Below are 24,633 nucleotides of genomic sequence, written 5' to 3'. Positions count from 1 at the left end.
TGTGATGTCGGGGCTGGAGTCTCTTGTAATAATTAGTTGGCATTTGGGCCTTGGTAGCAAGGTATTATCTTCCCTTCTTATGTCTGAATTAAAAATGAAACTAATAAAAGGCATGCAGGATGGATGGAAAAGAATGCAAATTATGTTTACCCTTTACTTCATCCTTAGAATAATGGCATTAAATTACAGTACCCCATCTGGCCACCCATATGGTCTCCTGGAGCTCTAACGAATTTCAGCAAATAGGTCAAGGAGAGTGGTCACCCCATTAATAAAGCACTAATTAGAGGTAGAAAACATACTACGATTTAAACTTTCCACATTGTTTAGACAGATATAAGGATTTATTTTGTAAACAGTGATTATGTTGGACTATCTTTTAGTGCAATGTGTGTCTTTGTTACTATATCAAAAGATAATGTGAACATGGTTAGCTACTCAATGACAGAACACAGATTTGGCGCTGCCAGTCTCTGTGAGTACCTCATGTTATTTTTCTGGTAATATCTGTTATGACTTGGAAGAATCAGCCATTCTAAAGTGGAGAGTTGGCTTTGTCTCCATGGCAACTTACTCTTCTGTTTTATGTGAGCAGTAACTGCCGATTGTGCTAAAGGAAGGGTGATGGTTTTATGATGGACTACTTTACCCAAGGGACCAAGCATCAGACCACTGAGCTTATTTTACTGGAGGCCAACAAGCAAAAGGTTTTAGGCATAGGAGGTTGGTGGCCATAGTATATAATGTGTATTTTTCTATTCTTTTTAAAGTCTGAATAAGCTCACTATATTATTTTGCTCTGTGCTCTAAATATGTTTGCAGAATGAAGGAGACTATGAAAATAAGTCATATAGTGCTGTATCTTAGCAGCAATTAAGACAGAAAAGAAGTTCATTCTAACCTTGCAATTAAGATACCCAGGACTTTCAGCTTAGCTTTACAAAACCCAGAAAGTACCAGGTACACTTGGACAGCCCTGTGCAAGCAGGTTGTGTCCTTCTTATACCTACACCATGGTGGGTTATTTTTTCATCCATGAATGTAGATATTGCTAAGGTTTTCCTAGGAAATATGGTCCAGTGTGGCAGAAACCATTTTGCTCACCAAATTTCCATGTGCTCTTGAATATTTCCCAGCTTCCCTTTTATTTATTTATTTATTTATTTATTTAATTGTATTTTTGGCTGCATTGGGTCTTAGTTGCGGCATGCAGGATCTTCATTGTGGCATGCGGGATCTTTCGTTGCGGCGGAAGGGCTCTTCATTATGGCACACAGGTTTCTCTCTAGTTGTGGAGCGTGGGCTCTGTAGTTGTGGCGCGCAGGTTCCAGAGCATGTGGGCTCTGTAATTTGTGGCACGCCGGCTCTCTAGTCGAGGCGCGTGGGCTTAGTTGCCCCATGGCAGGTAGGATCTTAGTTCCCTGACCAGGGATAGAACCCGTGTCCCCTGCATTGGAAGGCGGATTCCTTACCACTGGACCACCAGGGAAGTCCCCACGTGACTAGTTCTGACCAATGAAATGTGAGTGGAAGGATGTTTGTCATCCCTGGACACCTGGACAAGGCAGTTCCAGCTGGCGTGGATCTTCCTTTTCCCTTTTCCCCACAACCTTATTTCCTATGATGTGGCTACAAGGGGAAGATCCTTGGTCCACTTTATACTTTGAATGAGTAAGAAAGAACTTTTTATTAAGCTTCTGCAGTTTTGTTATGTGGAATAAAACCTAGATTATACTGATCAGTACAAACATGAAGGCTTAGATTGTTGTGTATCTACAGTATAAATTATGTAAATTGTAAGTAAGGGCTAGAACAGACTATGGGATGTCCTTAGTCATTGAGCTTATATTATGTCATGAGAAGGTTTGTACATATGCTACTTTTTCAGATCTCTGTTAGAGAAGAGGAAGCCTTCAGTATCTCAAATGAAAAAGGAGTCATAAGTGGAAATCCCATTGCCATTTTTCATGGGAATACAAGTGAGAGGCAGGCACTTCAAGGCACAGAAATAGGGATCAAATAATGCCCATGGAACTTTCTTTGTCCCTCTCAAGGCAGGGATGGAGGAGGCAGGAATCAAGGGCAGATCCCAAGTATGCTTAGGCCTTTTGAGACTATTCAAGGAGATACTTTCACTACAGAAGGCTGCTAATCCAGTCCACATACTATTGGATTATTACTAAAGGTTATTTTCAACAGAGAAAATGTAAGAAACTTTACTGAAATCCCTTTTGATATGTGTGCTTTAGACAGTGAACATTTTACTTACGGACTTAGGGAAAGAACCTACTTACTAATTTATGGCCTGGCAAGAATAAGAATATCTTTCCTGATTTTTGGCTTAAAATTTCTCTAAAATACACTATTTTCTCATTACATATTTTATGCAGATGTGTTTTGGTTGCAAATGACAGAACCCTTATTCAAACCCCCTAAGGTCTAAAGAGAAAACATTCCTGCATACAGGTCAGAGGAGGGACTCGGGTACCAGAGTCTTCCAGGTCGACTAGCGCAGGTGATTTCCATCTGTCCATCACATTGCTCTCTCCTTTCTTCTGGTGGGGTAGCCTTGTCTATTTACTTCGGTATCCTCCCCCCGACACAAGGAAGATGATTAGCGGCTTCTCCATCTCATATTTCAGTCTCAAATTTGACATGAGAGAGATTGCCTCTCTTCCCTAAATTATACTTAGACAAATTCTAGGGAAGACTGCTAGGGTCTGGCCTCCTTTCGTCTGCCCCTGCAGGCAGTGGATGAATGAGGAGCTAACATTGGCAGCCTGAGTGGAACTCTGTATTTGGTGTAGGAAAGGAGCAGTTCCCTAAAGGAAGGATGACACTCTTCCCAGAGGAAGGAAGGCTTTTGAAGAGACAAAACAATAACTGCTCACTGCCCTTTTAAAAATAGAGTAATATATGATTTCCCAAGAATAAAACCACGTGTTGCTTTTACTAATCACTCATGAGTAACTTTACAATTAGATAATTTCTCTATAGCTAAGTGGCTATCTAGGTATATGTCAAAATGCCTATACCAGATTGTCTAATGAAATATAATATTTAGTAGCCAACCGGAGGACTCAACTGTACCTGACAAGAGTTGGCCCCTTGAGTGGAGCTTCGAACTGCAAAGTCCTGGGATCTCCGGAGGGTTTATTAATGGCTTAATAGCCCCGTGAGAGGCAGAAGAACATTGCCATTAAAATAATGAGCTCCAAGATAACAGATATGAAATGTGGACTTGGCCACTTTGTTGTTTGGGCCATGCATTTGACCCTGGATCCTCAGTTTCCCCATCTGTAAAATTGCAAACGAAAAAAATGTTTGTATATGTACCTATGGTATCCACTGGTCAGGGTTGTTGTCATGAATAAATGATTATAATGTATAGATAGTACTGAGTTCCATGCTTAGGAATTTTTAGTATTTGATTCGTGGTAGTTGTTCCTGTGTTCCTGTGTTGATCTTGATATTAACTATTATAGAATGAAATTGCAGATTAGGTTCACGCAAGATGGTAAATCTGACTAGAGCAACCTGTGCCAATAAGGTTTGGAAACAGAGGGTGAAGCAAGAAATAAGTAGGTCAATAATCAGTTCTAAAAGAATACTATGGCTTTTACTCATATTTGCTGTGGCATCTCCCCTATGCCTCCTACTACTCAGGTGGTGAAATGGACATAGATCATTCTTTGGGGCCATCATATAGCTCTGAAAATCCTTCCTGTAAATAGGGGATTCCCAACTTTGTGATTTCCTGCCTCCCCAGGTAAAAAGCCAGGAATTTACTTTCATAGAATTCCTTTCACCTAGAGTACCCAGGACCCATTAACCCAGTGTAGCAATGCCAGGTTTGATTCAGAAACCACTGATGTGAAGAAACAGATGCCCCAGAGAACACATTCAGATGAGATGGCTGCAGATAGTCCATGATCCAAAAGCTACACAAAAATAGTGTCAATGTTGAGAGTCGGTGGGATTTGTGGTATAGGCTGTAGGGTCTGTGGTCATTGGTGGAAGCAGTTGGTATGCCTACTCTGGAGCAATCCGTTTTATAGTTTGATTTAAGCTGTGCTGAATTGTGCCTTCTCCACAAATTCATAGTTGAAATCCTAACCCTCAATATCACTGTTTGAAGATAGGGCTTTTAGGAGGTAATTAAGGTTAAATGAGGTCATAAGTGTAAGGTCCTACTCCAGTAGGATTGGTGGCCCTATAAGAAGACAAAGAGACAGATCTCTTTCTCTCCACGCCCACACACCAAAGAAAGGCCATTTGAGGACACAGCAAGAAGGCAACTGGTCTGCAAGCCAGGAGGAGAGCTCTCATGAGGAATCAAGTTGGCTGGCACCTTGACTTCGGACTTCCAGTCTCCAGAACTGTGAGAAATAAATTCCTGTTGTTTAAGCCACCCAGTCTATTATATTTTGTCATGGCAGCATCCAAGCTTGTTTTTTTGTTTCTTTTTTTTGATCGTCCCTTATATTCTGTGAGTTACTTTTCATGTCCTTGTTGAATGCTTTCTTCTTTAACTAACTAGAAAAGATTTATGATAGATATATGTGGGTTAAATTTCTAAAAGGTCCTAGTGAGGTCTAGCATGAAATACTTTCCTGAACTATATTGGTTAATTTGCAAACTATTTCTATGAATGTTTCTTTCAAAAGAAGGAGCCGTTCTCTGCCCCATCAAACAATATATATATTAGGATTGGGAATATGCAACAGCTTTTTTTCAATTAACTACTTTAAAAGGACATTGTAAAAATTAAATTTCATATTTTCATGTGCTGTGAGTGACTTAAGTTTGACAAATTATGTTAGAAAATTGGAAATACCCTTTGAATACTTTTTTCTTTATTTCTTACAAAAATAGTGACTTTGGCAGAGTAATTGATCTATTCCAGAGAGATTTTTAAACAATTAATCTAGATGGCTGTACTTGAGCAAGAATTTGCTCAGCCAGTTAGAATTACATACGCAGATGTGTGATTCATGGATCTGACCCTAAGATGAGATCCCCAACTGTGGCAGAAATACCAATTATGCACAGTATTTGTTTCTGATCATCAGAGGTGGGGATGTGTAGGTAATCCAGTGTCATAACTGGGGACTAAACCTTATATAATTTCATTCATTCATTTATCCTACAGATGTACATTGAGCATCTACCATGTGCAAAGTAGTGGCTTGGCACTGGAAAGCCACACCAAGCCATCAGACACCAGATATGCTTACAGAATATGAAATAGATATTTTCACCTTTCTCTAATAACACTTATGATACACATGAGCAAAGAAACATAGTAGTTGCCATGAAACTATATAAAAAGGAAAAAGATCTCAAAGCTGTGATCAGGAAATGCTTCTTGAGCTGAACTTAAGGGTGAGGATACAGCATTAATCAAAGGAAGGGAAGTATTCAAAGCAGAAGAAATACTATAAATGAAATCCCTAAAGGGGAAGAGTTATAGAGAGTTCTAGTAGCAAAGGAGGTGAATGTGATTAATACATGAGGGCAAGATGGAGAGAGGTGTGGTTGATGGCCTAAAGTCCACTGAAATGATCCTGGGCAACATATTTTATGTCCATACAGACAGAAGAGATCAGAAGATGGGCATCTAGGATACCAAGATCACAACTCTGAGTACTCTCCCTGCTTTTGTTCTATTTTAAGAACATATCCATAATCCAAATGTGCTAAGATACAGTTGATTCTCATTATGCCAGTTAGTTAGTTATGTTCTATGAAATTGACATGGACACTGAAGTACTGATTACTGAGCTCCCGCTCCTAAGAGAAATACAGGGTTAGGTTCCTACGAGCCGCTGGTCACCGTTTCATCAATCGATCAATACATAACTTTGTTTTATGTGCGTTTCTGTTTAAAGACACCTTATTTAATATGTATCGTTGATTCATTAACATGGAACTCATGACAAACAGCATTATAACTCATGCCTGAAAGAAAAATATATAACATATATATGTTCTCTGTAAGGCACATCACAGTCTTCTTGTGCTTAAGAACACTAGCCAGGGCTTCCCTGGTGGCGCAGTGGTTGGGAGTCTGCCTGCTAGTACAGGGGACACGGGTTCGCGCCCTGGTCTGGGAAGATCCCACGTGCCGCAGAGCAACTGGGCCCGTGAGCCACAATTACTGAGCCTGCGCGTCTGGAGCCTGTGCTCCGCAACAAGAGAGGCCGCGATGGTGAGAGGCCCACGCACCGCGATGAAGAGTGGCCCCCGCTTGCCGCAACTACAGGAAGCCCTAGCACAGAAACGAAGACCCAACATAGCAATCAATCAATCAATCAATAAATCTTAAAAAAAAAAAAAAAAAGCCCATCTCCCCCGCTTTCCAGGAGTGGGGTCTTGGGCACGTTAAAAAAAAAAAAAAAAAAACACTAGCCAGCACTTCAGCACTATGCTTGAAGGCCATTTCAAACAGCAAAGTCACTAATAAAAAGTACAAAAGTGTGGAAAATGTGGCACTAAATAGGGAGACACTTGTTTATAGTATGAGAGCTGGAAAAAGATGGCAGAGTGTCACCTTCTTTGACCTCAGCTGGGAACATGTGTAGCTGCTGGTTCCAGTTTGTCCCCAGTCTGCACATCTCTGTGGATGACAGTGAAAGCACTGCGAGTATTGATTTGGGGGTCACGAATACATTTTAGTGAGTACGCAGGTTCAAAAATATGGAACCCAAGGATAATGAGGATTGACCGTACCTATAGACTTTCTGTGATAGAATTACGGTTTCTTGTGCTGTATGAAAAGATCTGGAGTTACCCAACATTTTTATTATAATTATTTTATCTGTTGTTTTTAAGAATGCAATAAGCCTGCGCAATCACAAAGCTAATTTACATTAATGTTTATGATTACAGTGATGCATATTGATTATCACCCTCAATTTTACTGAAGTTCTTACTAGAGGAATATAAATTTCTCAAGCTATTAAAGTAATAATAATTACACTTAGAATCGTTCTAGTCACTAGGGGGGCATTAAGTGGAAAGCTTTGGGCAGCTTCTGTGGGAGCTTTGATAGATTTTGGAAGCAGTGCTCTCTAGCCTTACACTGTTCTCCTTAGGATGTGCTCTGCACTCCCTAGGAATGTTTGATGGTTATAGCCTGTTTTTGATTCATGCCATTCTTCTTTGGCCTCACCTCCCATGCAATCAGTGATTGGATTAAAGATTCATCTGAAGGACTAAATGGAAGGAACCTATATATTTTCTCAGCACCCCAGTAATGAGTGTGCATTTCCGGAAAGCTGAATAGGAATAATAAACCCAGGAAATAGAACTTTGATCTACTTTGGATTCATCTCTTCTCTTCAGATGATGAGTGAAAAGGATCTGTGAATAAGAACATGAGTGAAATCCAGATAATGAAAGGAGAAACATTATGTGTGTGTTAGTGATTTGGAGTTTCTTTTAATTTTTCCAGACTTCTACCAGGTGACATAATGTTCAGGTCCATGACTTACGTTGATGAAGAATCATCTAGAGACCAAAAACATTTAGAGCAACCTTTTAGTCCTATTAATTAGGAGAAAAAAAAATCAGAGTAAGGTAAAAGTATTTGAGATTTTATCTCATTGGTTGAAAGCTGTTACGATATTAGTGGAAAGATGCAATGGTACGTGCTGTGGAAATGACAGTTGTGAAATCCATGTGGCAGAAATAACAGACAGTTGCTTATCTGACTTCTGGGCTAAAGAAACTGTTTTTGAAACAGAGTTCTTTCTCAATGTTGCAGATTTCCGTCATCTTCCAGAGTGGACATAGATCTAGAGATTGAGAAACTTTTTCAAGTTTCTCAATTTCTTTGTCCCTTGTTGTCTGGAACAAACTTTTCTTTGTCCCTTGTTGACTGGGACAAACAGACAACAAGGGACATGTGGGATGCATGAGGCACCAAGTCCCTCACAACTGCAGAGAAGTTGTTGTGTGCCATCATCTTTTGCTGTGAATGGTTGCATATTGTCTGAACAGATTTTAACACGCTAGACACACGAAGTGAGCACCGTACTTGGTAACATAATGCGGCCAGAGAAAATTCAAAACAGAGAAGCTAAAAGGATGAGAAACACATATTTGTGAGTCTGTATTTGTTTTTGAAACAGAGAATACCTCTTCTATCAAGACAGACAAATCAGATTTTGTCTTTATAGGGTGGAAATACCAAGTCTAAAAAGGGAGATAATAAAACAATATGAAGTCCTGAAGGGTATGGATTATGTGAATAGTTGTAACTAAATTCCACAATATTGGAATTGCGGTACGAGAGAAGGAAATGTAGGGCCCAAGCCAGCCTGAAAAAGGGAAATTTTATAATATGACAATGGTAGGCCAATAGATTTTATGATCCCAATAAAAAAATGAATTAGACCAAAATTTTAACAGAATCAAACTTTAGATAAATGCACGAATGGTAGCTCTAGATATAAATGAAAACAAAGGTATTTAACATATATTCCTTATCAATTCACCCATATTGAGGTTGTTAAATTGTGAATTTACTGGGAATAAGATAGCATGTTAATCTTTCAAGAAAACGGGACTCATACCTTGGTCTCTCTGACTTTCATGCTCATATTTCTGTTCACTTTTCTGTTTTAGTGATAAGAGAACCTTATCCTTTTCTTTCCTGCTCTCCAGGTTGGGGTAATGTGCATCAGCCATATATTCCATCAAATGCATTATGGCATCACTGTCAAAAGAATACAAAATTGGAAGGAGAGTAGATTTGTCCTAGTTTGGAATTTTCTTACTTTATTGTTATTTGTATATTTATAGTTGACTATAATTTCTTATTACGTCACTTTTTTTTTCTTGTAACATACGTTCATGAATTTGGCCTATGTTTTCTTGAAATAGAATATGGTCAAACTTGTGAAGGCATAATTAGTTCTCATGCCAATAGAAATATATCTTTCTCTTATTGAAAAGGACCTGTCATGGTAGTATGAACTTCCTATGTCACTAAAAAAACAGAGAGAGAAAAGTATAACTTTGAAGTCAGATAGGCCTAGGAATGTCCAGTTTCTAATTTCTCCTGAAGCGTGTTATCTATCCCCTCAAAGCTTTAGTACTTTCTCTAGAAAATGGGAGGACGTTATGGATTCCAACCTGGACACTTTGTTGTAATCGAAAAGGTAGTGCTGGAAGTAGTGGTTACCATCATCATCATGATCACCATCATCATTCAGCCCCCCTCCAGTGAGATCCTAACTCCGATGTTCACGTCCTTAAACTTGCCATTACCAGTAACTTTTAAACCCTTCATAATCTCAATTTTCTTGTATTTTACTCTCCAACACTAGGTTCTATCTCTCAGCCCATTTCCTCTAGTATCCCAACTCTAGTAATCCTTCAGCCCACTGGTACTATCCATCTATGTACTGATACTGCCACACTTATCAGTGCTCCCCTCATGCCATCTTTACCCTCCTTACTTAGCTAAATAGCAGATTCAATGATTGTCACTTCTTTGCATACATTCTCAACTTGTTTACCTACCTACCCATTTTCCTGCATGCCTTGATGAAACCAGAATTGGTTAAAGCTGGCTCTTCACCTGCTCAGTGCCTGCATCTTCACAGCTCAATGTAACTGAGGAAAAACATGCTGCAGGATGTACTGGTCTCTTAATTGATGATCGGTAATCTCAAGAAGGGCCTTAAGCTGCCTGGTAACCATACTTCATACTTTAGGCCTATGTATGAAGCATCTCTTCAACAGTTCCACTCAAAAGCCTCATAGGCATTCTCACTTAAGCTATGTAAAATTGATCTCCTGAAATTCTTCCCGAAACCTGTTGATGAGGCCAAGAAGATTGGAGCCATCCTTGATTTCTCTGTTTATTTTTTTTTTCCTTAATCCTACTTAGCCCATCGTTTGGTTCTACCTTCTAAACAAATCCAACATTTGATCACCTCTCACTGCCTCTGCTGCCATTACCTGGTCCAAGGCATGATTATTTGTGGTCCAGTTTATTATTGTAGCCTATGATTTGGTGTCCCTGTTTCTGAATATAGCTGCCAGTGAAATTCTGTTGGAACCTAAGTCCGATCTTGTCCCTCCTCTCTGCAGACCTACCCTAAGCTTCCAAAGCTTCCCATCTCACTCTGAATATGACCTCTCCTTCGTTACTTGCCTGACCTCATCATTCTCCCTTTTGCTCACTCTGCTCAGCTACACTGATCCACCTGCTGTTCTTCAGATATGCCAGCCTCATGGGGACATGCTTTCACCTCCGGGATTTGTACCTATTCTTCCCTTTACCTGGAATTGCATTTCCTTGATGAATATCATTTATAGTATGGCTACCCCCATGCCTCCACTTCTTTCAGGTCTTTACTCAAAATTCATCTTCCCAGAGAGGCCGTCTAGAGCTATCCTATCTAAAATTTCAACATCACATCCACACAGTTCTGTCCTCTGTCCTTGCATTATTTTTTCCCCTCTGTAGCACTTGTCACAATTAGTTTTTTTATTAGAAAGCTTTCTGTGATGATACAAGTGTCCTTTAAATCTGATTGTCCAATGTATGTTATCTATTAGCCACATGTGGCTACTGAACACTTGGTATGAAGTTAGTTTGAGAAAGGAACTGAATTTTTATTGTATTTTATTTTAATTAATTTAAATTTAAAAAGCCTCAGTTGGCTAATGGCTATCCTGTTGGACAGTGCATGTTTAAAAGATAAACTTTCACCCCCCCTCCACTGGAATATCCTCATGAGAGCAGGGATTATTTTTCCCTCTTTTGTTCACTGTTATATCCCCAGTGGGTAGATATGCCCTAGAACGTAGTAGTTTCAAGCAACTTGAAACTCCTTTGGGAAAGGTCTTTGGAATATAATGAATAGCTATTTTCAATTGGTCAAACTGTGTTTTTTAATCAATATTTTTAACTGTTTTGAAAACAGAATATTTAAAGTTTTTAGGTATATATTGATTGATAGACATACTAAGTATATGGCTTTTTTTTTAACATCTTTATTGGAGTATAATTGCTTTACAATGGTGTGTTAGTTTCTGCTTTATAACAAAGTGAATCAGCTATACATATACATATATCCCCATATTTCCTCCTTCTTGCATCTCCCTCCCACCATACTACCAAATGTAAGTATATGTCTTTTAAGTAGATGTTCCAGTTTAAAAGATAGGAAAGAAAAGGTAGAGAAAAAAAGGAAGAGAGGGAAAGATACTGATTTCAGAAATTATGTTTCTTCTCACTAATCTCACTGCCTTTTAAGTAGCTTGATATCAAATTATATGGTCTAAAATCTTATTGGCCAATTTCTGATCCACTAGATTTTAATAATGACTCTGTTAATAGTGAGCAAGTTAGTAAATAATATTGAAAATTAAAAGGATACTGAACTGGGCACCAGGAAACCTGACTTCTAGTCTTGGATCCTCCATCTTCAGGCTCTCAGCGTAGCTGGCTGTGATGGTACAGGTTGTGCTCTGCTCCATTTATCCTAAGACCTAGTACCCTCAATTCAACTCCTCCCCAAACTCACCACTCAGTAATCATTACTTACATTTCTGAAAAAAAAAAAAATTGGGAACTTTGTATGATGCAATATTTGGAAATAAGATTGTCCAGAGATTTATATTTTATGGCCAATGCATAAATGGATCAGAATAGAGATATGCAAAGTCACCTTAAATAATAAGAAAGAACCTCTAGGCTGTAGTAGTAATCATACTAAATCCTTTTATTCATCTAAATAAGAATGATACTCAAAAGGAGTGGTCATGAGGCAAAACTTGTCTAGTATCTATCCAAACACTGTCCAATGGTGAAGGGACTTTAGCCAACTGATACTGAGTATTACACTTCTGTTAGCAAGATTATTGAAAATGTGAGGTGGATATAAATGTTGTATTGAGAAGGAATATGAGTGCACGTTTAGGTAGAGTCTGGTGTTTAGACATGGAAAGGTGAGTTAATCCCTGTGATGACTTCTCCGGTCTCCATAGGCTGACTGTGGAGAGGTGGGTGCTCGAAGAGGGAGGACGGGTGCTTTGAGGACAGAGGGAGTGGTGTGTGAAATCCCAGAGGGTGGCAAAGCTGGATTATTAGAAAAGTATATAGCAGCTCTGGGACACTGTTGAGATTCCATTGTAGTTTGAGATCATGAAATTTAAAGGCACCAGTCAGGACAGTTTTATGATTTTTCTACACCAATTTTCAGGTCTTTAGTGTAAGTGTGGGAAGGGGAACCTGTCGGGAACCTGCCTGAGTTCATGCTGAGTTAGGTATTTTCCAGATAAACATTATGGAGGAAGGAGTAAATGAGTCAAGGATGCTTTTGAAGGAGTTGTTATAAGCATTAGCCATCCAATTTAAAATCTACAAGGGAAAGAAGTGTAGGAGAACTTGATAAATGTTGGAGGTTGGAGGGGGAAGCAATAGCATCTACGGATTGGAAACCTTGATGAGACTGAGAAATTGTTAATAGTGAGAGTAAGAGCAAGTGAAATGAAAGGTTCAAGTTGGTGAGGGGGATGTTTACACTTGAATTGTGGGGGGAAGGTAGTGCCGTATTGGTTGATGACAAATTCCAATTCAGCGCATCATTGAGGTAGAATTCAACAAAAAAAGAGAAAGAAAGTCAAAAGGTCAGGGGAAATAAAAAGGTCAAGAAACTACAAAGCTACAAGTATATTGATGTTCCTAAGAAAGATGATCGGCAGTGAAGTAGAGATAGACTCTTTGCCAGGAGCCAGCCATGAAAGTGAGTGGGTGAGACCCAGGTGACAAAAGACAATAGCAAAAAGGAGGTTGGAGAAGTTGCTATAACTGGATGGAAATAGCTTCAAAGAAGCACAGATTTATAAAAGCTGGATAGGGAGTTTAGAGGTTGATAGAAAACAGGGAGAACATATATGCAGCCTCCTGGCCCTGAGTACTTCCGTGGGAGATAAAACGTTTTGCGATTGAAAGCGCATCAAGGGCTGTAGTTTTATAATGGAACAGCCATGACATTCGATAAAGCCAAAACAACAAAAAACAAACAAACAAAAAATGGGAGCGCCATAGTGCACAGGAGAAAGGTAGAAAATAGAGTATCAGGTGATAGATTTGATAGAACGGCAGGGCTATGAAAGATCACTTAGAAGGTGATTAGAATGAACAAGGATTTGATGCAAATTGGACTAGGACCAGATAGAAGAGTGCAGGCACTCACTCAGTCCTAGTTCTCTGTTCCTAAATATTTCGTTTTGTGACATGGAGGCATCCACTGCATATTCTCCTCTTTGCTACACACAGGGTATATCCCTGATGGCTGTGTTAATGGCTGGCAGCATTTAACAGTCTGTCAATAAATGATGATGGCTTGAACTAGCATGGCAAATAGTCAAAACGAGTTTGCCCAGAGGTGATAAATATGCTCTTAGATTACTGACAAAAATAGAATTTGAGTTTATAAGACTCAGAACCTATCCTCAAACAACGTTCTAGATTATGACAGCCACGCTGTGAGACCTATGGGATGATATTCAGCCATATTTTCCCCTGAAGGGACCCACACTTCTATATATTGTGGTGTACTTTTCTTTTTCTATTACACAAGAAAGTAGAAGCTTAGAAATTCTGAAAATTTACCAACTTCTGAAATAAGGAAATATCAAATAGGTACATGCCCTACCTAGATATTTGTCTGAGATTGTTTTTCCAGTTTGTCTAAACTTTTACCTTAGAATTCACTTTTTTTTTATACTATTTTTTTTTAATTTATTTTATTTATTTATTTATTTATTTATTTATTTATTTATTTATTTTTGGCTGTGCTGGGTCTTCGGTTCGTGCGAGGGCTTTCTCTAGTTGCGGCAAGCGGGGGCCACTCTTCATCGCGGTGCGCAGGCCTCTCACTATCGCGGCCCCTCCCGTTGCGGGGCACAGGCTCCAGACGCGCAGGCTCAGCAGCTGTGGCTCACGGGCCCAGCTGCTCCGCGGCATGTGGGATCTTCCCAGACCAGGGCTCGAACCCGTGTCTCCTGCATTAGCAGGCAGATTCTCAACCACTGCGCCACCAGGGAAGCCCTAGAATTCACTTTTGTAAATTAAAAATTGTGAAGTACTTTTCCACTTCAGATTGTTAGTGGTGCCATTAAGTTGGGTGAAAGTCATGCCCCATATGTATCATCAGTGGATACTTAACACATTCTCATTAATCATGCCTGTGCGTGGTTTGGATAATTAAGTTCATAATTATCCAATTTTCCCCTTAAAGTCGTTTTTTCTTAATTTTGAGCTTAACATTAAAAGCTACACAATTTTAGAAAACCCATAAGAGGTGAGGGTATCTATTGGTATTATAACCAATAATAATAGTTGATTACCAGGCAGGTCAAGTGGGTATTTCCTTTCCTTTTCCCATCGTCTCTTTCTGACTTCTTTGTGTAAGTCTTCTGTGGCAAAAAAAGAAAAATTATTGTCTGGAAAAATGGTGTCTTCACTCTCTCTGTGTCTCTTTTGTCTCTTTTTATTAAATGTCATTTTCTAATTCCCATATCATTATTAATTCAACATTTTCATTCTTTTCATTTGATTATAATTTTATAGCCTTAATTCTTTAATTATCTGTGAAAACTAAAGCTTTTATGACTCACCTTTCTCTACAGGAAGCCCAACTTTCTTTTTTCATCCTAGTAAGTTGAAGAGTTTTATAGTTAGAAGGTTTTATTAATCAGATGCCTTTATGGTTTTTAAAGTGGTCATGTAACAAAGGGATGAATCCTCACCTTGTAAACAGATTTGTTTCATTAATTTTTCACTTAGACCAAGTTGTTAATCATCACTTAAACTCAGCCGGATCAAAGCAGGCATCTGAAAACAGAATGATAGTTCAGGAGAAGCTAAACACAGCTTTCAAATAGCACGGTAAGCCTTGCTGACACCGTAGCTGACTTTGATACCTGGGTAGCGCTATCCAGTTGTCTGCTTCTGTGAGAGAAGTTAAAAGTAGGTCTGGAAAGAGAGTCATTCTTTAAAATTATTGATAATTATTGAGAATCTACTTTTGTTGTAGTTGGTGGCCTGCAAGCTTTCACATTTGCAAAGAAACTCTGCAGTGTCTACACAGAGGTCAGTTGTGACCCAACTACTTGTGGGAATCTAGATTAATTTTCAGGAGAGAGGTTCTCAACCGTTAGCTCCACATCTACCAGGAATGATCAAAGGCTTACCCTGCAGGTGTCCACATCACTTATTGTTACCACATTTCCTTATTGTAGTCAGTGCTCTTTGGGATCCTAATACAAAAGGAAAAAATCCTGCGACACTTACTTAGGTACATCTCTGTGAGCACCATCTACCAAAAAGAACTCAATCTGTTAGTCCCATCCACATAAATATTCTTATATCTGCTCTAAAACCCTGGGCTCTCTAAAGTTAGAAATAACCAGGAAACACAGCTCCTAAAATGATAAACTGCTAGAGTTTCCAAATTTTTTCTCTATTTCCTATGCTAGTATATAAATACATTTTAAGTGTGAGAATTAGGTGAGTATATATTAGACTCACTGTTATGTAGTTGCAACTGAGTAAAATATTGGTAAAGCAAAAAGCAGTATTATTAAATAAACCAAGGAAGTCACCAAAAAGCACAGAGAATGACTTAGCTAAGGAGCACTAGGTTGATGACCATATTTCAGACAACATTTTACCTGAGTATCTGGACCAAGTCCATATATTTTACTTTTTCTTTTCCTAATTTATTAAGAGATGTATTCAGATTCCAGATGGCATGTTTATGCTCAGCAACTCTCTCTTGAACTACATGCTTCTCAGAATGGAACGGTTTAGTACTTTTCTATTCCACTGAAATATGACTCTAAAAAGAGCTAAGGAACTTTCAAACTCTGAAGTCTCTTCACCACCTATGCTATCTAGAGCAGTGTCTATCCATCCAGCCTTCCTACATAGAGCCCAAGACCCATAGAGAGCTTTTTTATAGATCATAAACAAAAGGGGAGGAAAATCTATCACTCTATAAAATAAATCATCATGAAAGTGTAATCTAAAGCAAATAAGTTGATTAAATTTCTGCTGGACAGGTTCTAAATATCTTTAAGCCAAGTGTCTTTTCTTGTTTTGTTTTGTTTTGTTTGGTGTGATGGAGGGGCCGATCTAATTCCTTTTATAGAATAAATAGTTAATAATGCATACTACAAGTTACATGCAAAATATTCAAGCTCAAACATGTTTAGATATTTTATTCTTATATATGTTCAAAACTGAGTCAAAGAAGAAGCTACCCTTAAGACTTTTTCAGAAAACCTTAAATTAAGTGACAAAAAGCAGTGATATTTTATATTTGTGCAGCATTTAAAAATTTTTAACATTCTTTAATATGCATTACCTCATTTGAATTTTGAACAACTTTTGAGTTTGGGGAAGGATATGATCATCATTTTCTAGGTTACAGAACTGAAGTTTAAAAGGTTAAATGACTGGCGTAAGATCACAGGACTAGTTGTAGGAAAGCAAGCCTTGTAGCCCCAAGCTCGGTGCTTTGAAGTCTTTGGCAGCAGGATAAGAGTCCCAGATACGTCTCATCAACTTTTATCTCTACTTTTTCCAATCCTTGGGTTCATTGGCTATCTAAGCACTTTAGACTTAAAATAAAAAGACTACATTTCTAGCCTTTACTGTTGGTTAGCCATGTGACCCTCATGGAAGGCACCTAAACTCTGAGCCTGACCTATTCATCTCTACTGTGGTTAGAATGCAGTTCCTGGCTCTTTACACAGAGATCATGTGACGCACACCCAACCCAGACAGTGCTCTGAAAATGACTGGGTGCTGCTCTTCTAAAATATAAATAAATACTATTTCCTAGTACTGTACATTTCAGCTTAAGGTAAAATTCATAGGGTCAAACCTCAACTCCACCTTTGGGAGCTGTGATTCCAGACAAGTCCTTGAGCCAATGTGAGAATCTGTTTTTTTCCACTGTAAAATAATGATTTTTCAAGTGATATTTATTTACTTTTAATTTTCTTCCACTTTTATTGAGATATAACTGACATACAGCACTGTATATGTTTAAGGTGTACAGCATAATGAGTTGACTGACACACCTCATGAAATGATACCACAGTAAGTTTGGTGAACATCCATTATCTCATATAGATACAAAATAAAAGAAAAAGAAAAACAAATTTTTTTTCCTTGTGATGAGAACTCTTAGGATTTATTCTCAACAACTTTCATCTGTAACATACAGCAATGTTAATTATATTGATCATGTTGTGCATTACATTCCTAGTATTTATTTATCTTATAACTAGAAGTTTGTATTTTTTGACCGCCTTCATCCAATTTTCAGTGATATTTATTCATTACAGATTGTTGTGAGAAGTCAAATGGTATAAACAAAAGAGTGAAGGTCTTCATACACTGAAAAGGTGCTGCCATGCAAATATACATATATTGGAGAAAGGCCTCATTAGCATGTAGTATGCTTTAAAATGTTACGTTTTTGAGTCCGTATGTCAGAAATGTAATGGTTCTTGAATCTTTATGGGTTCTAAAGGAAGTAAGCCAAAGCAGGTACATGAAAGGGTGGAGGAGGACCGTCTATGACTAAAGTATAATGTGTGACTTTTAACTGGCTTGTCTTCATACTTTTGCCCTTCTCAGGGAGTTTCAACCTCCTCCTTCCTTTATTTCTTAATTTTCTCAAATACCCAAGGTTCTTATTTTTCTGCTGCTTTATAAGGGACTTCATGAAAGTTGAACTGACATTCCATACTGACCCCTCCCTTTATGATTCATCACGTTTCACTCCATTAAAGTGACTGAGTGCTTGACAGCCAGTTACCCTCCTAGGCTGGTTAGCTCCAGGCCTTCTTACCCACTCTTGCCAGCATCTATCTTGCAAAAGAGAGGGTGTTGGATGAAGAGCTAATTTCTGTAAGAGTTGACATAAGAGATCACTCTTTTTTAAATTTATTTATTTTATTTATTTATTTTTGGCTGTGTTGGGTCTTTGTTGCTGTGCGTGGGCTGTCTCTAGTTGTGGCAAGCGGGGGATACTCTTCGTTGCAGAGCCGGGCTCTAGGAGCTCGAACTTCAGTAGTTGTGACACATGGCATGTGGGATCTTCCCAGACCAGGGATCAAACCCATGTCCCCTGCATTGGCAGGAGGATTCTAAACCACTGCGCCACCAGGGAAATCCCAGAGATCACTTTTTAAATGTCTTGGTTGAAGAAGTATGCAGTTTCTCACTAGTATGTGACAGATAACCCCTGAGGTTGGCCACACTAGGGAGACAAAAGAAGGGATCTAGGAGGTGAACAAACATATTTAAATGGTAATTTTACACCCTTAATGTGCAAATGCTGCCAGGTGTCTCAATTCAAAGCTGACTTTCTGGCTATAGAGGGAATTCACACAGTAATCTGAGAAATTCAGGTTAGAATCACAGATATTCCTAAAATTTCCTTAAGATTATAATTGCTGATGTGGACTTGGAGACTTTGACGGTTTAGATTATTGTAATTTTTTAATTTATGTAATTAGATACTGTTCAAAAGTTATATTTGAAAGAAAAATTATGAAAAGATTAAGAAGAGTTGTTTCATGAGATTTACAACCATATATGTTTTTTAAATCCTCATATATTGCTATAAATTCATACATTTGTGCATTACTCTCTAGTTTCTTAAAATTCAGCTGGAAGTTTCCTTTTCTATGACACCAATAATAAAACCCAATACATTTCCTGTATAATTAAATCATCTTGAAAAGAGTTTAAAACATGATATAAAAGTGAAAGCAGGGCTTCCCTGGTGGCGCAGTGGTTGGGAGTCTGCCTGCTAGTGCAGGGGACATGGGTTCGGGCCCTGGTCTGGGAGGATCCCACGTGCTGCCGGGCACCTGGGCCCGTGGGCCACAACTGCTGAGCCTGCGCGTCTGGAGCCTGTGCTCCGCAACAGGAGAGGCCATGATAGTGAGAGGCCCGCGCACCGCGATGAAGAGTGGCCCCCCGCTCGCCGCAACTAGAGAAAGCCCTCGCACAGAAACGAAGACCCAACACAGCCAAAAAAATAAATTAAAAAAAAAAAAGTGAAAGCAAAATTGTCTTTTATAGCTCATGAATATATTTTGAATGGTCTCTGTGTGCTTTGTCATCTAGGTGGCAAACAGCTAACGTGTAAGTAGTATACCACTGCGAGGTTCCTGAAAAGTCATTTTGATTCGAGACATATTTAATTTCTACCTCAGAAACATAGTTTTTATAATGGAAGAAATGCTTTTGCCACTAGGAAACCTAAATAATATTCTCATCACAAGCATAACATGCTATATATCCTTCATGAAGTCGGTGTATTTCATTGGATCATTTTAATGTGCTTTGGCTGAAGAATATCAATTTCATTCTTCAGATGAAAGGAGTTTCCAGTAATGCCTGATGTCTAAGCATCATTTGTAATACAAATGATGGGGAGCCTGTGGCTTAATGGCCACTAATTTATTTTGAATTTATGATGCATTGCAGCCATTAGAAGTAAGCTGCTTTACATCAGCTCATGGGGAATGAGAGTTCTCTTTATGGTGGGTTTTATTTCTTGATGCCACACAGGAAAATGTGCCATTTTAAAATGAAAAAAAAAGGAACAAGTCTGCAATAAAGTGAGATAAAGTCAGAAGTCTACCAATTCCATGTAACCATTCTCATATATCATGCACCTCACTGTGCCTTATCACAGGTAACCATGAGGGTATTTTTAAATGAAATACTGTGTGGCCCTCTGGTTTTGCATTATATTCAAACATAAATTTAACATGCAATTTCCACTGGCTCTTTTAAATGCTGTTTCTTAATATATATTTATCATGGACTGTTTCAGAGTAAGTAAAGTATAAATTTTATGTAATGGAGGTTACCATATATTTAAATACACACCAATATTAGACTAAAATTAAACTCTCAAGTAACACTTATCAAGTATAAACTCTCAAGTGACACGTATCAAGTATACTATTCTATGATTGGTACCACAGGAAAAGAGAGAAGCAGAATGCATTCATTTGCCCTTCAAGGAGATTACCATCTACTTGAGATAACAAGATTTGTGTAGGAAAGTAAATTTTAAGGCATGGTTTTAATAAGAACTCAAGGCAAGAGGTGGTGAGATTTATTCCCACATTTGACAATAGGTGGCGTCAGTGGTTGGAAACAGGAGAGCAAGGCTCCAAGGACGGACCCTCATAGACATGGTGGAGTTTGAGTCTTAAAGGAAGAGCAAAACATGAGTGGAAACTTGAGTAGAGAGCAAAGGATAAGAGGAAGATAATAGATCATGAAAGAATGTAAAAAGCAAAGTGGAAAACTGTGAAGTTGAAGACAGGTAACATGATGAATGGGCCATATCTCATTTTTAGGTATTTAGTCTTTATTCTGAAGCTGATAGACAACAGTTTTAAGAAGAAAAACCATGATCAATAATAAGCTTTTTGAAAGATCACTCTGGTCATCTATTTGTGTCTTGTAATAGGCAGTGCAGACTTCAAGTAAGAAAACAGAACAAGGATGGAAGAAGAAAATGGTTTCAAAGTATAGTTAGGAACTAGAATTGGCAGTACTTTGTAATTAATTTGATGTCAGATATGAAACACAAGGAGTAATTTAGGATGATGTCTAGCTTTTTGGCTTGATTGAATGGACAGTGATGTCACTAAATATAATCAGAAATACAGGAACCAAGAAAATTTTATTTTAGAGGCTTGAATGAAGCTATATTTGTGACTCAACTAATTTTGAGGTGTCAGTGATATACACAGCAGAAATGCTAGAAAGGGCTTGCTGTCCTGTTCTGTAATCATTAGAGTTCTAGTTTGGAATTTTGGATTTGGAACCTCTATAGTAAAGTCTAAAGAAAGCTTAGAGAGTAAAATTAAAAGATGGTTTTCACATTTAATGTTAAGCCAAGCAAAAGAAGACTGTAAGTTAATGTATCATTACTACTGTTATCTTCATCAAGAGGCTCCTTAAGAGTATCCCAGTTTAGTTCTAGCCATACCGGTATTCCTCAGAGGCTCTACACCCCTGCATTTGAATCTAGCAGGAAATTATTTTAGTTTTCCTTCAAAGAATAGTGACAAAGTAGATGCCAGAATAATTAGGGATTTCATGGATGAAGATGTCCTTGCAATGATCTTTTTCCCCAAAGTCAGGCAAGCAATATTTAGTGTTCTTTGTGTTTAAAATGAATGACAGTTCACTACTAAGAAATATACATACATACATATAGTTACATAGTAATATGAAAGAAAGGCTCTAAAAATTAAGTTACCATTTAAGCAGAAATTACTACAACTATTAAACTATCTTACAATAAAGTCATTGTTGTGCTACATATTTGAATAAATCAATTATTAATTACAGCTGACCCTTGAACACAGGTTTAGGGGAACCGACCCCTTGCATGGTCTAAAATTCAGACTTCCCTAAAACTTAACTACTAATAGCCTGCTGTCGACTTACTGATGACATAAACAGTTGATAACCCATATTTTGTATGTTATATGTATTATATACTGTATTTTTATAATAAAGTAAGCTAGAGAAAAGAAAGCATTAAGAAAGTCATAAGATATATACACTACCAAACGTAAAATAGCTAGTGGGAAGCAGCCGCATAGCACAGGGAGATCAGCTCGGTGGTTTGTGACCACCTAGAGGGGTGGGATAGGGAGGGTGGGAGGGAGGGAGACGCAAGAGGGAAGAGATATGGGAACATATGTATATGTATAACTGATTCACTTTGTTATAAAGCAGAAACTAACACACCATTGTAAAGCAATTATACTCCAATAAAGATGTTAAAAAAAAAAAGTCATAAGAAAGAAAATACCTTTATAGTACTGACTATATATCGATACTGTAAGTTTACGTCATTTGTTTACAAGATGAATCATCTGTCAGTACCTCCATCAACATTTGTCTTACACTATACAAAACACTGTAGCTGTTATATGTATTACTAACAGTAGATATCAAAAATGAAAAGATATTGTGAAAAAGAAATTCATATTTATTTACAAGTATATTCATGCATTGATAATGAAGAATCAGCAGTATGATTGCTTTATGGTAGCCTAGTGTAATTGATATGATTGCTTCACCATAGCCTAACCTATACACAACTGAATGTGCATTATAAAATTTGTATGGCTATGTTGTTGCGATCATATTTATAATACAGTATTGGAAACATTGTTATATTTTTTTAAAAAACCACTTACCTGTGATGATAGGCTGATATGCAGGCATACTGTACAATAATGTAATTCTTTGAAAGCCAAGTCATAAAACAGTAGGAAAATAACATATTATTAACTTTATATTAAATATTACTCACCTTATGCCTATATAATAAACCAGTATCTACATATAGTTTAGGCATTCATGACATACGTTTTTCTTAATTTTTTGATATTTCTAGGCTATATGGTTCATCTGCAAGTTTTTTCAAATCATCCCAAATCTCCAAAAATTTTTTCAATATATTTATTGAAAAAAATCCACATATAAGTGGACCTGCACAATTCAAACCTGTTTTGTTCAAGCCAGTTCTATCAGCTAGAGACATATAACAATGAAATTATCATTTAATACAAGGATTCCAAGTATATATATCTCTATGGAAAAAATAATACAATATATTTATAATTTTTTTTCTAATTGTTTTCTAACTCAGTGTTCTAATGAGTTAAAACCCTAGACTGTATCTTCCTATTCCCTGATCCCCACCACATACCTAGATCTTGTAATCTTACCCCCTTCTGTCTGGCTGAATGGCACAAATCCAGTAAGAAAAGAGGAACATAGAAGTAAAACATCATGAGTAAGAGGATGCAAGGTGCCTAGTTCACATTTTTTAAAGCAGATGATATCACCAAATAGGTTCAATCCATTCTCAGACTCTAACCAATCAGGTTAGTAATTCCTTCTCTCTAGGTCTGGCGTAGGAAAAGTGTAGATGGAGCTGTATAACTGAAAAGGGTGTAAGCAGAGGTGATCTTTGTGTAGGAAGGGGAAATAGAACTTATTTCTTTAACAATTGCAAAACTCTTTCCTATTCATTACCTCATTTGATTCTCCAAAGATCCTGTGAAGTAGTCTATAGACCATAGACCGTAGAATGAACACTGAATTTCAGAGGGGCTGTAATTACCCTAAGTCACTAACTTACAAAGTTGATCTGAGATTTGATGATAAAGATTTCCTGATTTTTTTAAAAGCATTATATCAGAGTGATTGTGCTGTGTGCTATATTAATATACAGACTTCACTTTCCATCAGATACAGCATATCCATAAGCGTGTACCTTACAGTTAACTGATTTGGGGCATCTATGTCTGAAAAATAAACACATCTTCATTTGTTAGACTGCTTTAAAATAACATTATTTTATGAGTATTTTTTTCATTTTGGGGTCTTGTTGCTATTTTTAAGGCTGTCAAATTTATTATGTAATTTGATATAAAAATATTCTTGGGTTAACGACCAGATTTTTCATGACTCTTTTGGATGGATTTTTTTCTATTTAAGGAATGACTTCTCTGTTTTCTAAAAGTAGATATATTTTAATCCATTGTGTGATAATTACTGGCTATGAATATAATATAATGACAAGCATGTAACTTGGAACTTTTATCCTTATTCAGAATGGTAAAACTAAGCAAACATCCTATCATAGTATTCATGATAAAGTGTAAAGAAGTATCTAGTACAGTACCTAAATTAAAATCTGTCTATCCATCTACCTACCTATCTGTAGAGTTCCACTTTTCATATGTGATTACATTCTTAGAAACATTAAAATAGTACCCTATTTTCTTATTAACCGAGTAAAATTCACTTCATATGTATGGGCTTTTTTCTTAACACCTTTTGGGCATAATTAGGGAATTATTAAATTATAAATTTCACTTATGTTCCATTGTTCCTGCACAAGTTATTAGACGAAGGAAAAAAATATCCAGACTCCAAAAAAGGGATACAGTTTTTTTTAAATAAATAGAAATCAACATCTCTCTAGAGACTTATGGATTTAAGACTCAACAAGAAATATTTTATTGGATAACTTTGGAATAAATTCAGAGGAAAACATATTAATTCAGTATGCTTTGATGTTCTGCCTCTGAGTGATAGAACAATGGTCTGTTTAGGGGTGAATTATGCAAACATTGAAAGCTGTGTCTTTTCAGCAGAATTATTTTAGGTCAGTTCTTATAAACTTTTTGTTTCTTCAGTTGTAGTAGTTATTAGCATAACATTAAACCTAGCTATTATGTGTTTCTAATGAGATTGATTTGTGGATCAGAAATAGATGGCCTGTTGTTTTCAGTGGCCATAGAGAAACTAAATGTTTTTGTTAGTACCCTGGGATTTTTTCACCTCCGTGGACCACATTAGTTTAAAAAAATCATAGATTATAGTAGCTAAGAAGTACACAGACAATATAACTCTGCTATTCCAAGAACAAGACAGTCCAAACTTAGGTTTTGTGAAACTAAAACTGTCTAATCTTGAGATTTTTATTTATATTGCAGACAAAAAATACTGGCATTTCTAGGAGT

General features: G+C 37.4%; 1 protein-coding gene across 16 annotated transcripts in view; it reads left to right on the top strand.

The window, feature by feature from the left end:
• The window catches only part of SLC16A7 (solute carrier family 16 member 7), a 176,619-nt gene that overhangs the window by 113,478 nt on the left and 38,508 nt on the right, over positions 1 to 24,633 (top strand). The window contains exon 2 of one of the 16 annotated variants that reach the window (XM_007179729.3): positions 4,200 to 4,381. The exons of the other annotated variants lie outside the window; for them this stretch is intronic. The gene's annotated coding sequence lies outside the window, so the exon portion shown is untranslated. The remainder of the gene's footprint in view (positions 1 to 4,199; positions 4,382 to 24,633) is intronic. 16 annotated transcript variants of the gene reach the window in all.

This window comes from Balaenoptera acutorostrata, chromosome 11 (assembly GCF_949987535.1).
Source record: "Balaenoptera acutorostrata chromosome 11, mBalAcu1.1, whole genome shotgun sequence".
In the NCBI taxonomy this organism is placed as follows: domain Eukaryota; kingdom Metazoa; phylum Chordata; class Mammalia; order Artiodactyla; family Balaenopteridae; genus Balaenoptera; species Balaenoptera acutorostrata.
Note: the sequence above shows the minus strand (reverse complement) of the source record. Positions and strands in the feature narration are given on the sequence as shown.